Here is a 17,479-nt window from a genome sequence, read left to right on the forward strand (position 1 = left end):
GTGTAATTTACACATATCTAGTTAGCCCTTTTCCTCTGATACCCCAAAATAAAATCCAATGCAGTTAATTGCCTTTTGAAGTCACTTGTTAGCAAACAGTAGTTTAATCTCAGTATCAATCCAGCTTTTCTATGAAGGAGTCAAAGGCTAATTAGAAAACATTAGTGAACAAAAAGCATCACAAAAACCAGCAAATAGATCAGATGTAAAGTTGTACAGACATTTAAAGCTATATATAAATGTCTCAAAGAGTATGATGCACCCTTGCCACTGAAATTGACAGACCCAACAAATTGAGCATTAGGCAGAGAGCCACAAAAGAAGTCCATCTATGGAGGCGATTCAAAGGTCTGCAGCTCACATGAGAAAACCAAATGATTTTACAACCACTTGAACGGTTGAAAGAAAGCCTGCAGAACATGTGGAAGAGGTTGCCTCTTGTCAGGTGAGACCGATATTGAACTTTTTGAGCTGCAGAATGGAAAGTTAATATCCAATGCCATCCAGGGAGGGTGTATATATAAACTGATATTTTAAAATTTGTATTTGTAAAAGATCTGAACAGCATGTATCAATGATTCCTACTTTCTTTTGCTATATTACGTAACTCCAGGCAAGATACATTTGAAGCACTTGATACAATTTTGAAAAAGTTTAAAATAACGAGTMATTTCGCAAGACACTTTGTGCAGGTTGAGCAGAATGTCTTCAGTTTTTCAGCCATTTCCAGCTCACTACAAAGTAATGTATTCAAAAAGGGGCCAATTACTGACACAAACATCTATATGAAAAACATCCAAAGCTTTCATCCCTGTTGATTTTAATAATAAATATTCATCAGTTGATTCTAATCTTTTTTTCTCCTGTCTCATCTCTGCAGGTGGACTGACGGATGTTCCAGATCCGATGTGATTATGGTTGTCTGATTACTTAAACTCGTGCTGAGAATGCATTGATGAGGCCAGTGGAGTTACGAAAACTACCAAAAACACTCTGTTTAATCTGAACCATGCAGCCTCCAGGGACAGGACAGAAAATTGAATTAAGAGGAGGAAATGACAATGTGAGTCATCCTGCCTTCCACATTTGAATTAATATAGGTAGTGGAGGCCACTTTCAGAATGGGTCCCCATGAGTCAGAGCCGTCGCTCTCTCACACATGCGGCGAAATAAACGTGCACAGTCTCGGCGCATTCAGGCAGAGACGTGCGTGAGTGTGGAACCAAGACAGGAGAAAAGCGACAGCAGCACGGTAATAACATTAGAGAGGCACAGAGGCTGAAGAGGAGAGAGGGATCCAATGCGAGGAAGAGATGAGAACCATCAAGCAGCGACAGTGACACCGTGTCGAAAGCATGCTTAAGTACAGAACTGGATTTTTTAACGCGCATCAACTCGGAGATTTATGCTTGCGTCAGGCTTAAAGTGCCAAAGCGGGTAGCAGGTTGGTAAAACAAACTGACATGTCAGTTTGGGACTCAGAGATGTAAAACGCAATCAGTCTAAAAGTGGTGCACTCTGTTAAACTGTTCAATATTTTCACACATCGCTGCATTTCGTTTATGCTCTGCACACACAGGATGTCGTCACCGCCGCCCATCAAAAGCACATCAGGGCTGCAGTCCGTTTCTCTAGGACACACTGACATTGAACTGCCAATCCTTATGATTACTGCACAATCTGAGCCACATTCACCTTGAGATACTTCACTTGTTATTTGACTCGCAACAGTGACTTAAGGACTTATTTTCAGAGAAAACAATGAAATTTACATTTGTGCAGACAGCTTTAAAAAAAATTCTAAAATCTGAGGACAAAAATAAAGTCAGGTAAACGTAAATAACATAAAACCTTATATCAACCTTAAACTGTTCCTCCAAGCAATTTTAAATATTTTTTCCACATTTTCTGATTGGATTTTTCACCTCTGATGCAGCAGTGAGTACAACATGATGAAGCAGAGAAAATAAGTATTGGAAAAGTCAGCGTTCTTCTTTGCAAATATATTTCCAATGGGGCTCTTGACATGAAATTTACACCAGATATCAGTAACAAACCAATTAATTCACATGTACAAAAATTCAACCCAGATTAGTTTGTATATTATGTGAAATGACACTAGTAGCTTCACCTGTGCCATTGTCCTACAACTGAAGAGGGCAGAGGAATGCTGCGCAATCTAACATGCCAAACCGGACCAAACCATGCCATACAGCTCAGTGGAAATGAGGCATTACTGAACTGACCAAAGTGCACTCTACATTTTACCTATTGACTGCAAGAGCTAAGCACCAGAGCCCGCCCAGCGACTCCACAGGAACTACATAAAGAAAATAAATAGGTGGGTAGATGGATGGAAACAGTGTTTCTCAGACCCAATACCCTACATGTTTTGAGGCATTTCCTGTTGCCATACATCTGACTTAGCAGACTTCTGCAGCACTTGATGGCATGCTGTGGAGTGTGATCACTCCAATTAGGTATCCACATCTCAAACCTGCAGGACAGTGGACCCTGAGGACCAGGACTAAGAAACGCTACATTAAAACATTTAGGTTCTGAACATGGACTTCACAGTGGCACAGTTGGTAGAGCTGTTGCCTTGCAGCAAGAAGGTTCTCGGTTTGATTCCCAGCCCTGGTCTTTCTGCATGGAGTTTGCATGTTCTCCCTGTGCATGCGTGGGTTTTCTCTGGGTACTCCGGTTTCCTGCCACAGTCCAAAAACATGACTGTTAGGTTAATTGCCCTCTCCAAATTGCCCCTAGGTGTGAGTGTGTGCGTGCATGGTTGTTTGCCCTGTGTGTCTCTGTGTTGCCCTGTGACAGACTGGCGACCTGTCCATGGTGACCCCGCCTCTCACCCGGAACGTTAGCTGGTGATAAGCACCAGCAACCCTCCCGACCCACAAAGGGACAAGGGTGTAAAGAAAATGGATGGATGGGTTCTGAACACAACTGAATGAAAATGATCCAATTTAGGCTAATTCAGGATTTTTTTTTCTGTTCTGCAATCTCTGCAGTAGCTCATTCAGCAGCGTGTGCAGGTAACAGCACAATTGGGAAGTGACAAGGTTTGTACTGGGCTCGAGCCAAACTCTTTGTGTGTTTGTGTGTGTGTGTGTGCGCCTGGAAGAATTGTGCAGATTGCTGACAGGGAGAAACTAGACCTCCCTGAAGAGACAGCAATTTTTGTGCGACAGCAACAGAGACGCTAAAAATGCATAGACACGATGTGCAACCTAAACCCTATTCCAATGTTTAACTTTCCTTTCGGGAAAAACAGTCGCCTCCTGCCTGAATTATGGAGCCGACAAGTAAAGCAACCCTGGTTAATTTAAGAGACCAAATTCTTTAAAAGAGACCAAAGTAAACTGCAAGCAGCCTGCTGATATTTACCAACCCAACTGGTCTGTGACACATTTCAAACAATCCAAAGAGAAGGAACAGATCTCACACTGCTGAGTCTAGTTTTCTGTGGACACAGTGCTGGCTCACTGCTCCAGAGACAATCTGTGTCTAGTTTCAGTATAATGCACTTTGAGCAGTGTGTTAATATCTGTATACACAGTCACTGCGTGCTGATATACATCTGCAAGTGTCGAGCGTAGAGCAACGCAAACCTTTAGGTCCACTTAACGTTGGACATCTTTTTTTTTTTATTTCATCCCCGCATGCGCAAAATGATGCAGTGGCATGACTTAAAAAAAGAGACTGGAATAGATTTAAAAGAGTAACTTGATCTTAGAAGCGGTATATGACTTTTTAGTGAAGCAGATTGCTCGGAGGAAAAACATTCTCACGTGTGCATCTGCGAAGACGGCAGCGTGTGCTGAATGTACTGTATATTTCTGCAGTGCTGCAGTGCCCTGTGCTGAGGAGGGAGTGGCTTCTCCCTCTCAGGTTGATGATGACTTTGATGCTCACAGCAGCTAAATCCTCCCGCCTCCCGCTGCTGGATGGACCCGATGTCACCGATATCCTGTACGAGGTTGCGTGTGTAGGCAGGTGAATATGTGTGGGTGCAAAACGTACCCTCCAACTCCAACACACACAGGCATGCACGCACACGCACGCACGTTTACTCACACAAATGCCCATGGACAACCTTGCCCACGCTCCTGAAAAGAGAAAACACATGTAGCTACTCGGGCGAATCATATGACACATCCCGACCACCCACATTTTTGAGAAAAGCTTCTACAAAAAAACGAAACGATAAAAAAAATAAATAAAAAATCAAACAGTTGGAAACAAAACTGCCATAACACAATCCGTTTGACTCATTTCTTGTCAGCATCTGCCCTGCTGCTTCTTTAATTTACCACTTCCAGTCTTTCATCCCAGGAGACATGAAGCAGACAACCACTGACTGATGTCCCAGCATGCCCTGCCCCTGACCTGACTACACACAGCACATGCAGCCTAAAATGAAAACCTTATTTAACTCAAATTAGTCTTTTCGTTACTTTTTTTCTGGTCCAGCCTTCTTTAAAAAAAAATAAATATATGAAAGAAATCAAGAGAGACACAATAAATGCTTTCCAATCAGTTGTCCAGAACTCATAGAAGTGTTGCATTTAGAGAAGGTATTTATGCAAATAATTGTATTATTTATTTTCAAAGTCAGAGCCAGTCCAAGCTAAACGAAAGCTGCTTGAGACTCAAAATAACTTAAAATTTTTWAAAAAAATCTACCTAATCTGAAGGTTTCTTAATAATATCAAAACTGAAAGATTTAAATTCTTGTAAATTATAACTTGAGATGTATTTAAGATATCTGCAAAGGTCAGATATGAAGTAATTGCATATCTGATAACAGTTGATAACACAAATCTACCAGTGAGGCATCTTCTGGATCGCATAAATTTATCATTTTGATTTTAACAAATTGAGACATTATTTTTCTATGAACTAAAACAAATAAAGTCATTATCTTTTGTTAGCAGAATTAAAAATCCAACAGAAAAAAGAATTACAAGATCAGTCTCTTTCATGAGACTGGTCTCATAAACTGTTTGCCAGTACACTCTAGCTGATTTCTTTTCCAAAATAAACTCAAAATATGCGCCTAAGGTCATGCTGTTGTCTGATAAATTTACATACTGAAAACAGTGGGAGTTCTTAGTTTCAATGCATTTAATGAGAAGAATAAAAACGATCACCCATCAGAGAAAGTTAAAGCAAACTTTCAACAATAAACTCTATTTTTCAATTTCTGCTCAAATGAGATTTGCATTTTCGAAAGAATGTTCTTATAATTTGATAGTTATGTTACAATCATAACTTTGTGCCATTACAAATATCATCTTTGTGATTTACAGTTAACAGATAAGTCTTATACTTGTGTATAACTGTCTGTGGTTTTCTAGCAAGCACAACTAATTAGTCATTTTTGTCAAATATCATTGACTAGTTAAACTTGACCAATCCTTAGAAAACATACGGTGACATAGTCACTTTAACACCTTAATCTTGAAGACACCAAGCCACCACAGCAGTCCTGCATTCTCTGCTCCCCTCAAATCTTGAGCCTGCGCTGGTCACAGCAGTGGTTGTCAAACTCCGGCAACATAAAAAAGCTGATAAAATTCATTTTTGTTTCAAATCTTTTCTAAGTTTACACCATTGCTGGTTCTCGGTCTCAAAAAGAATTATTGCTGCATATGTAGTAAATAATTAGAAAGCAAACAAGCTATAAAAAGACAAATTGTGTTTCTGTAACTCCCTCGTTGAAAGGTTTATCAGATAAATCTTTTTTTTTTTTTTTTCTCACTAAGGGGTTTTGTGACACCTGCTCATCAGGCACGCAGCACCATTCTTCTGAACTCCAAGCAAACAACACAGACTGAAAATCGTCTGAGTCTTTCTGGGGGCAAACAATAAAACACAAAAAGATCCTTTTGTCAACATCAGAATCCAATTTTTGGGCTGCAGCTAAGCCTCCAAGAAAATCATCACTCATCAGATTATAAATGTTTTTCTTTCTTTTTTCTTCTTCTTCTTCCGTGGCTTTTGCAGTGGGTGATTATCAACCTCTAAATCTCATTGGATTTGCAGAGGGAAAATAAAAAAGCCCAGATGCTTCGCTTCACCTGAGGAAAGAAATGTGATAAATAGCACTGTTACTGCACCAGCATTCAGCTACAGAAACACATGCACACACACGCACGCAAACGGCAGGCTATTTTTGGCAACAGGACGGTAAAGAGTTAACGATAAATCAACTGATCGGAGTAAGATGGTCAGAGTCAGAGGTGGGGTGTACAGACAGCACGTTCCAATCTTCACAGACTGCCTTTTTACATTGCTATTGATCGTTTTACTGAGAAACGCAGCATGACATCGATCTTCACACCAGCAAAAAGGGGAATAACATCTTCGCGTTCATCAGGGRCCCTGCACGGCTGTGAGAAAGCGSCGAATAGATCTAATGTCTGAAAATTGTGCATTCGTCCGWATAAACGTGTGCATGCAGAAACAAATAACAAAGATACACGGAAGACGGCACAGATAGTCACAGACACGTAAATCAATGAGGGATGACACAAATCCACAGGTTTTTGTGCCTGCCTGCCTGTCTGTCTGTCTGACTGTCCCTTTATCTGAATATAGATAAAGAGCTCCAGGGTATCACTGTCAGTCYTGTAGTGACATGGATGGGGAAACTAGTGCATGAAGCAATTAATAGTCAGAAACATTCCACTTTTAGTTCATGGATCGGCCCAGACCAGCAAACAGGAAGAACTGAGAGGATGATGACAGCGGGATCAGATGAAGCGGGAGGAAGYAGGAGATCTATAGATGTGTGAGGAAGAGAAGGAGCCATATTGACATCTTATTAATTCCTCATTAGGGCTTACATAAGGCRATTGTGGAGAGCAATGCATGCATTCCTGCAGGCTGAATAATGTGTCTGACATGGTTTGGTGACAACTGATAAGAGTTAATCGTGTTGATGCAGGCAGACGCAGACTGATGCAACACCTGTGGATCAAGGTGAATGAAMGGAGGGAGAGCAGACAGGACTCCTGCATCTGCTTTACGAGCCCGCCAGAAGCAATTCCACGTTTTACGTCCTAGAGGTGAGATTACACACACAGCAGCACAGTCCCCGTCCTCCCGCAGGGCAGAGCAGAGCAGAGCAGAGCAGCAGCTGCGCCTCCATCCTCCAAGCAAGCATGTCCGACCTGCAACTGCAAGCATCATCCATGACATCACCCCGAACTCACCAAAGTTTGCTGGTACTGGAGCGTCCGCTCCTCTGCTTTGCCCTTCACCATCGCTGGAAAATCCTCATTGAGAGGCAAAAAATAACAATAATAATAATAAAAAAATCCGTTTTCCTCTATTTACTCTTCAGCGGAGGAGAGGAGGGAGGACTCAGTGTGACTCGCTGCCATCGCGTGAGCAGTGTGTAACAGGTTTGCTACCACCGGCCCACCTGCATGGTGCAGAGGACCGCTGCCTCGACGTGTGAGTGTGTGAGCCAGATGAGAGGCACAGCCGGCTGCTGGCTCGCAGCAGTGATGCAGTTTAACTGCGAAACACCGCCTCCCTCCTCCACTTTACTCCGCTGTTCTCTCTCTCTCTGGAGCAGCTGTTAGGGGACTTTTACACTAATGCTTCCTGGACCTGGGCATGCAGAGGTACCATCCAGGCGACATACGTCACTGCTGAAACACTTTGCAGTACACTCTGGAGTGGTATTTCTGAGCAGCCCAGCTGTAGTTTTGCTCCCTACTTCAGTCACTCCATGAATGATAACAAAGAGAATGATTAATTCATAAGGGTTGTGGCTAGCCTGTAATTGGGAGTCATACATCAACGCCTGTGTTTAAGATGAAAATGACTCATACACAGATTTATGTTTGAAATTATTGTCATTCAGGTATGTTTCTTGTAGGAAACGAGACAGAGGTTTTGCAATACAGTTAATATAAGAATTGAACCAGTTATTAAAAAAATATAAATAAATTAATATAAATAATTTAGATTTCATTGAAAATGTGGCTCAAGATGAATGAAAGTTATTTATACCCTTCTACAAAATCAATTGGAAAATCTTCATTTGTAGTCAAACCAGGGGGCCTCCCATAAATACCTGAATTTTAACACAGACCAATATTTTAGTTAGTTTTTTTTACTGAGAATGAGAGGACTAAAGTTGATTTAACAGTGGCACAGCTAGTTGCTCTGTTGCCTTGAAGCAAAAAAACCCATCTTGTTTGAATCCCATCTTGTGATTTTTCAGCATGTTATTTGTCCTGTGTGTCTCCAGGCATCGCCACTGGTGATGGTGAGGTAATGGAGATAGAAGGTGTTCACTGTCTGCCATATTTGGCAAAGTGAATGCGAGAGCAGCAGCGGCTCAGGAGGGTTGGTGGGTTGCTGGTTTGAACCTCTGCTCTGTCTGTCTTTGCCAATGTTGTTCTTGGGCAAGACACTTCACCCACTTTGGTCGCTGATAGCGTTCTGAAGGCCCGGTGACACCGATTGCGCACCACTATCAGTGTGTGAATGTGTGCACGGATGAGTGAACGACTGATTGTAGCGTAAAGCACTTTGGAGTCCTCGGACTTGATACAGCGATGTACAAGTACAGATTATTTCCCGCTGTAGCTGTCAGCCAAAGAGGTTATTTTGTCCCGTCTTACCAGAGCACCTATTTTTTCAAATGGTTGCMGAGTCCTCTACATGGCTTGTGGGAAATTGCTAACTAGACCTGTAACTTTCTTTTAACAACACCTTTGTTCTTGCTACTCCAACCTTAACTGYCAGATTAATGCAGTGCATGACTAATCGTTGTAGTAGCTAAATCCACCAACATGGGATCCCCTATGCAAATCTATACCCACTTATATCTACCTATTACGGTAGTGTAACTACTAAATACTCTATAATATGCAGTAATACTCACAGTCAAAACCATTTTAGCACTACTTCACAAGCTAACGTCATCTTTTAGCAGTACAGCCATTAAGTGCCAATGAAAATKAGTGCAGCACCTGAATGATTAGCTGCCTTGCTAATCAAGGAGCTGCAATCGAGTGTCAACAGCTAATAATGTGTCAACTTGCATTACTTCTGCTTCTCAAACTGCATTTTCTTCAAGATATTTTACATAACTAACTCAATTTCTGAGGTCTTCAAAGAGCTTTAAATATACTGAGATTGAAGATGACTCAATTCGTCAGTTTGGCGACTACTGAAGGAAATTCATTTCACTAGCTGTTATTTAGGCATACCAGATCGAAAGCACCTGACTTCATACGTACACCACACTTTTCAGATTTTTATTAACAAAACCAATTGAAAATTTGTCATTATTAACAAAAATCATTTTGGTGTGGTTGAATCACATACCACTTATATTTAGGACACTGGAAAAGTCTGAATGTCTCTGCTGCACATCACCATCATCACTGGGAGAAGTTGTTTCAGTATTTTCTACAATCAACTAGGAGTAAATTAAACTGGCTGAATTTAAGTGATGTAAAAATCTGAATATTTCCTTCCATTAATAAAGATGGAAGAAATGGGTTCTCTTCATTCTCAGAAAGGCCCTCCACACTCTGACTGTTAAAAAGCAGCTCTATAGAGGCTGAATACTCTTTATCTCAGTTCAGATATTACCGACAGAGGAAGGTAATGAAAACGTTATGAAAAAGCGACATCATGATTATGGCAGAGTAGAGTTGTTTCCAGATCAAAAAGTGTCATAAATCAGATGAAGAGAGATAAACAATGAAAAAAATATCAAACAGATATTTTTGGCACAGAGCCCAGATAAAATGTGGTATATATTGGTGTTCGGGATCTTTTTAATTAATATCCTCAAAGCTCACTTTAGAATAGGTTGCCTCAAAGTTGAATAAAGCTCTCCTGAATCATTTGCAGACTCTGCACCATTAACAACAGTTAAACACAATTTAAATTAAAAAAATATATAAATCTTTGCATTCAGTACTTTAGAAAAGTCACATTCAGTCCTCAAATTGAGGGACTTTCTGCTCACAGGCACTTCAAAAAAAAAGTAATCTTAAAACCACTTAGCTTACTTGTCAAAAAAGCTATTTTTGAATGAAAGGGTGCATGCATGCCTGCAGAAGCCTTTTTCAGAAACCTCGAAGCTCACACATGAAGCCTTACTACACTCTTGAACCTCTGTGATTCTTTAATGGATGAAAGATCATATTCCTTGAAGACCAAAGGCATATCAGTGGTGAAGAGATTAAACAGTTTGTCAGGACGGGCTGCAGTTGATTAGCTCTTGGAAAAGCAACAAGTGCAAAGCCAGACCAGGGACCAGAGGACAGCCGGAGTTGAGAAACCACTTAGGCCTGACTGGGCAATCAGAAACTCCATTTCATTCCTATTTTGGGTGATTATTTTGGACCCACAATCTATGAGGATAATGAGTTTCACCAGCTTCATTTAAGTTGTAGTAAGACAGACAGAGTTAAAGTGCGGAGCAAAGTATTTCTAACACTTTGTTTTTTTGTTACATTTTGTCATGTTACAGACCAAACTTCAATGCATTTATATGGATTTTATGTCGTCAATCAACACAACATTGTGTTTATTTGTAAAAGAGAAGAAACACTATCTGTCTCTTTTTACATTTTCTTACAAAACCCCCCCTAAAAACTGAGTCAATGCAAACTTTCACTACAATTGCATGTTATGTTTAGGGTAATTTAAGTACATTAAAGCTGCATTTCTTTTACATTATTAATTTTGTGTACAGGGTGCTGCACAGTGGTGCAGTTGGTAGAGCTGTTGCCTTACAGCAAGAAGGTTCTGGGTTCGATTCCCAGCCCCGGTCTTTCTGCATGGAGTTTGCATGTTCTCCCTGTGCGTGTGTGGATTCTCTCCAGGTACTTCGGCTTCCTCCCACAGTCCAAAAACATGACTGCCAGGTTAATTGGCCTCTCCAAATTGCCCCTAGGTGTGAGTGTGTGTGTGCATGGTTATTTGTCCTGTGTGTCTCTGTGTTGCCCTGCAACAGACTGGCGACCTGTCCAGGGTGACCCCGCCTCTCGTCCGGAACATTAGCTGGAGATGGGCACCAGCAACCCTCCTGACCCCACCAAGGGACAAGGGTGTAAAAAAAATGGATGGATGGATGGAATTTTGTGTACGGTTTAAAATGTTATCTTTTTTAATTCTCTTCAAAACAGATTTGATGTCACACCCACATACATAATAGCAAATCGCAAAATGTACTTTTTCTGGCTTTCTTTCAACAAGGAAAGTTTTATTCTTGCCACTCATTTATTCATGTTTACTAGATTTCCTCCAGGCAGGATTTTTCCTCTAAGCTGTGGATGTCAGCAGTTCTTCTTGGGGACATTGTTTATGAACTAATCCCACTTTAAATTTCACCACAACTTGATATCTCGCCTGTCTGCTGTGCTCCTTTGCCTTCCTGATTCTGATGTTTAATTTTCCCTAACAAACCTCTGGGGCCTTCACAAGACTGCTGGATTTACACTGAGACTTTACTAACAGGTGGACTCTATTTACTTATTACAGTAATTGGTAGCACCAGGTTTATATTAGTAGTTTCACAGTAAAGAAGGCAGAATACAAAAGCAAAGTACACATGTGGTATTTTCATTTGTAAAAATGTTCAAAAGCCATGAGTTGTTTTTGTTCCAATGCATTTTGTGTTGATTTACTACAGGTTGAAAACCAAGATTACATACAATAAATAAAATACACTTTTTTTTTAAATCACTGCCTGAAGTCAAATATGATCAAACATCTGTGTTTTTAGGTTAGTTAGAGTCACAAAAACCTGCATCTATTTGCTAAAAGTCACAATAATAAGATAAATAATATGTCAGAGAAGTAAAAGCTCAGGCACGGATTGGACAGTAACCCCATTTACAACTATACCTCTGTYTTATCATTTCTCTCAGTATTGTGGCATTTAGCAGAGAAATAAATCTAACTCACCTAAAACAAGAGAAGTTTGGTCTGATTTAACTTCAGACAGCGAGAAAAAAGTCCCATGTGTCTTTTTAGCCGGTGTATTTAAGCTTCTGGTTTTGACTGCACAAACACCAAGAAATGGATTCATGTAGATTTTCTGAGCTAACATGTTCATAGCTGACCAAATGTAAAGAAAAATGTCACATGTATGAATACTTTTGCAAGGCATTTTATTCCTGTTCTGTCAGTTGCAAATGTGGATTCACATACTTAATTAGTGTATCTGTTCACTCATGCATTGTTTAGCTTGAAAGTCTGTAATCTTGCAAAGGACTCCTCCAGGAAAGAAGACATTTGGTTGGTTAAGAGATTAAACAGTTGTTCAGCTGCAGCTGCAGCTGGTTCTTGGCAGGGCAACAAGTGGAAGGACATATACGAATTATTCATCACCCTTTCTGAATGAGATTGGGCAAAAAGTCAGGCACATCTCCAAGCTGAGATTAATAAACTTTACTAGTTTCCTACTAAGGCAGGCAGGGATGCCTCTTCAGGGCCCCTAGACTGCCGAAACTTACATCGACAAATATTATGAAAACAAAGTCAATGTATAAAATGACGCTGGAAAGGGGGAATTATTTTTTTATTCTATACCATTTAAGACAAAAGAATGGCATAAATTTGTTATTTTATCCCTGTGTTACAAAGACCTTTTAATCCATTTTGCGCATCATCACCGTGTACCCCATGTACCGCCGTCTGTCTATTTTTAATGTCAAGTTACTGAATTTTAGGTCAGTCTGTGGTCCACAGGATGCACAAACTGTGAGGGGGGGGGGGAAATCACTAAATAAAATCTAAACATCACGAATTAACCGACCTTTAATTATCATTTGTCCTTGAACCAGATGAGGACAAAGTTAAGGAGACGTTTGGACGGATTTTATACTTCTAAATACGAGAGCCAGTCAGGACGCTGTGTACTCACTGTTTCCTCTGGGCTGCTTTTTGCTCTTCTTTTTCCAGTCTCCTCCTCGAGTTTGGGGATTCAAAAGCGTCAGCTGCGTTCCTCCATTGCGCCTCGGCGGAATGTTGACTGGAATAAAAAAAAAAAGAGGCGCACAGCTACAGGTTGCAGCGCTCACTTAGAAAATATAACGCGATCCGGCAGCTTGTGGCCCCCGGTGGTGACACAAAACTCCACTGAGGGAGAAATATTAGCAGATCCCAGAGGCTGCCCTGTCACTGATGCGCAATCCATAAATACTGCCGCGCCAAAGTTATCAGAAAGGCGCGTAAAAATCACCGGCTTTGCGCCTCCGGAGCGGCGCACATCTGTTGGCTGGCTGTGACCGAGAGCGCGGCGGCATGAGTCTACAAAACTATGCGATAAGATGCTACAGTCTCCTCATCTGCGCCTGTTGAGGTGGGAGGAAGACAGCGGGGTACCGGGTGTCGTGTCCGTGATGCAATGCGGGTACAGTCAGAGCTTTGGCCCGCAGTCTTCTTCTCCCTGTGTGTGCAGAGATCTTTTCGCTCCGCTCGTTATCTGCGGTGGCGCGGCGGCGCACATTCGTCTTAATTAACAGCAGCTGGGATTGTCTGCAGAAATATGAGTGAGAGGAAGAGAACATCTGTATGTGGCTCATGGTGTGCTTTTCGCCTGCGTGTCACAGCGCATATGCACTATTAATGGTCCGAATTGGGCGTCATGCGTCTTAATAAGGGCACACGCAAAAAAAAAAAAAAAAAAAAAAGAAACGAAAGGCGCAAGAAGCATGGGCTCAGTTACTGTCCAGGAAACGGATGAACAAGTGTGTCTGGAGATTAGGATAGATGTACATCTCTCATGTTTTTTTTTTTTTATATATTATTATTATATTCATGTCATTGACAGTCTTTATGCCTCCCCTATACATGGCAATTGAATTSGAGTCTCTGCATCTTCCAGCTGCGACCTGAAGGCTTTAACACCCAAAGTATGATTGCATGGTTCCGGCCGGGTGAAGATTCACATTCTAGACGATCAATGCTGCGAGGCTGGATACTAAGCGAGCTTTGGAGGACAGTGATGTCACCTTGTCCGATCTGCAGACATATAGCTGGAAATAGGACTTTTAATTATGTTTTTAATGGACATTTAAATGAGTCACGCAGCGTAAAGGTCGTTGGTTCGAATCCCGGCTCTGGGGGAGGTTCTACATGGAGTTTTCATGTTCTCCATATCCATGTGTGGGTTCTTTCTGGTTACCCTGATCTCCTCCCACAGTCCAAAAACATGGCTGCTAGGTTAATTAATCTCTCTAAATTGTGGCTTCAGTTACTAGAAACTCAAGTATTTTTTTTCACCTGTTCTGAAACTCATTCAGATGCAGAGCATCTCCATAAAATCGATGCTCTCACCAACATTATACCTTTCCTTTCACAGCTGTGTGAAATGCTTTCCCACATAATGATGCTGCCCCCACCATGTTTCACCATCAGGACAGAGCATTCTGGGTGATTTGTAGTTTGAGAACATTTTATGTCAAAATTGCTTCCTCGAAATATGTCACACAACCACATACTCATTGTTGCAGATGGGTGTACTTTAGACAAACAAGTGATTTCTTTTTTTAGGGCCRGCAGGATCTTGACAAAACACTAAATATTCCCCAGCTGTTCTGAGAAGATCTTTTGGCAGCTATGTGAACGTTAGCAACCATTCTGTTTCCTGTAGATCAAACAGGAAAACATTCAAAGCTAAATGCCATTTTACAGCCCGCAACATTCAGTCAGCGAAAGTTGGAGAGCGTTGTSCTCTTAGACCAGATAACACTCGCACTTCCCACTACCAAATGAGAAGGTGGGAAATCAAGTGGTGGGAGGACAAAAGGGACACACAGCTCCTTTTTATGAGACATCACAGTCGACTCACAGCAATTTTTTACCTGATAAATCACTTAATGAAGCTAATGTGAGCTCATCGGAAGCAGCCAAGCAGGGGCATGGCTTTTAAGCATTGACTGCACATTGAGTATTTTAATGGACTTGTAATAAGGCTGACTTTTGGRTCTGCAGATTGTTGATATGAGTCCATCCAGCRCTCTTGTCGCTCTGTCTGCTATAGCCTCTGAGGTGTGGGAGACTGAGGCTGAACCTGTAGAGTTTCTATGCAACAGAGCTGCCAGAAAGGCCATGAATATTGTAAAGATCATCATCTTTTTTGCTTTGAGGCAACTCCTTACAAAAGTTTTGTTTGTTCCTAGGAAGATTCCAAGAAAGCTGTTTATTTACACATACAGTAGCATCTGTTTATCTGGCTTCTCCCTTCTTGCCTCTTTAGTTGCTGAGTGAGTGTTCTGGCTCTAGAAATATTCCCACACCAATTTAAACATCCTGCATTGGGTTTCATGGGGGAAAACAAAATAAAGCAGAATGTAAGCACATAAAAGCATCAACTGCTTGTGCACTTGCTTGTTTCGTTTCTTTTTGAGTGATAAAATTCTCATCTCTTCTCCTCCAGCACCAGAAAAAGAGAGGAGATAGCTTAGGATTCTCACTGAGGGTTTGAGGGTCAAAAGGAACCCAACAGAAAAAGGATGTGGGACTTTGATAGCAAACGGTAGATAMAATCAACATCAACAACTACCTACTCATAGCTGCACAGCTTCAAATGAGTGTAAGAGGAGGCAGTCACTATGACAAACGGCATGTAAACAGCCTCATAAGTGCTGAGGGTAAGCACCAATTTGCTGGTCAAATTAACTTTATTTGCCATCAAATTAACTCCTGTCTTAAACTTTAAGTCCTTGGGGTTTTCCTCTTACACATGCTGTTTTTGTCACTTTCACACCAAGGCTCACAACACATGCTGTGTGCTGATTAAAATTCATAAATACTAAGCATAYACATGTTCATGAGTTTTTCCTCTAATTGGTTGGCTTTGGGTTCATGTTGTTAGCTTCCTCTGCTGGGAGGCATCCTGGATTCTCAAAAATCCTTACAATGCTTTTGGGAATGTTTTGTGACTCAAAGCTCCGTCCTTCCTCAACAAGAAGGAGATTGCAGTGCATATTTTTATGCAGAGAATCCTCCTGATAAGTCTGCATGCATGTGTTAGCTTGTTGACTTAATGTGTCCAATTTTGTATTAACAGTTTGGACATTAAGTGCCGCAATTGTATAATTTTAGCACTGACAAGCTGTATTAATTAATCAGTTTTCTAATACATATATAGATTTATATATACAGGGCCATCACCTCTGGCTAAAACGTAATCAATGCCAACCGGCACTTGATTGGATAAACACAGTTAGAGGAAACTGCGCCACTCTTAATTAGCAAGGCGTAATTACATACAGGTGGAACGTRAAGCGGTTGGGTTCGTCCTSTGGWCGTTTCGGACGAGTCAGYAGATTATATGGACGTGTTAGACTATCAGACACTTTGAACAAAGCTGTGATAAGTTTGGTTTGGGGTGCTTCTTTTAAATGTATTCTGCAGTGATCAATAACTAATGAAACGTAGACAAAATGGCAGAGAGAACTCATTTACTACATAACCGTCTGACCACCACCTCGGCACCCATCCCCTGTAATAGGACCGATGAGGTCGGGCGGCAGTCGGCTAATGAAGCTTCACGGTCCGCGGCCCCCAAGCTGGGGGTGATATTTGGAGTGGTCGTACCGACTTTACTGTCCATGTTCAGCGTCGTAGCGTTCCTGCGAATTGGTGAGTCTCGACGCACTATTATTAAACCAATGAAGGCGTGGTATTGATATTGTATTTACTTTGTCAACATTTTCCTGAACGACCAGGAGTTCAAGCTCCTTACTGTATTTTACTCTCTCTTGTATTGGTGCACTGTCACATAATGGGTTAAATATGACCAAATGGTCTCAGCCATTTTCAGTTGTTTCCTATATGATATTACGTGAAAATATTTGGACTCTAAGAATGTTACAGTCCAAGATAAACATGAGTTTATTTCCTTAATGTTCTTAGGACAGTCACATGGCATTAGAGAACCCAAACTTGGTGTAAATTTCAGCTTTTGTATTTTCTGCTTGACACACCTTTTTAATTCCACATTTTATAATTGCACTTGGATTCATTCAGTTATGGAAAAAAGTAGATGATTAAACAGAAGAGACACTTTTTTTCTAAATTAAATGCACCCCTTTGGTTTGGTTTATCCTTTGAGAGAAATGTATGACCTCTTACTTTTTGCAGGTTTTGTTGTGGGTCAGGCAGGTCTATATGATTCCATCACCATGTTTGTGGTGGCCTACTTTATCATCACAATGACTGTTCTGTCCATTTGTGCCATCTCCACTAATGGGGCTTTAGAGGCTGGTGGTGCCTACTGTATCCTTTTTAAAGCTGGCACAGTTGTAGCTTTTAAACCTCACTTGGGTGTTGGTGATTAGGCTTTAAGAGGAGATGAAGTATCCTTGCTTTTTTTTTTTTTCCCTGTTCAGAACAGTTTAATTTAAAGTGTTAAACAGTTTGAATCACTGGATAATTTTTGTCATTTGAGAGGTAAGGTTTTTTTTTTTTTTTT

At 41.0% G+C, this 17,479-nt stretch overlaps 1 pseudogene; it reads left to right on the forward strand.

Annotated features, from left to right (window-relative positions):
- The first annotated feature begins 16,128 nt into the window (after positions 1–16,128).
- LOC103479644 (solute carrier family 12 member 9-like) overlaps positions 16,129–17,479 on the forward strand; it is a 9,124-nt pseudogene continuing 7,773 nt past the window's right edge.

This window comes from Poecilia reticulata, linkage group LG17, assembly GCF_000633615.1.
Source record: "Poecilia reticulata strain Guanapo linkage group LG17, Guppy_female_1.0+MT, whole genome shotgun sequence".
Classification (NCBI taxonomy): domain Eukaryota; kingdom Metazoa; phylum Chordata; class Actinopteri; order Cyprinodontiformes; family Poeciliidae; genus Poecilia; species Poecilia reticulata.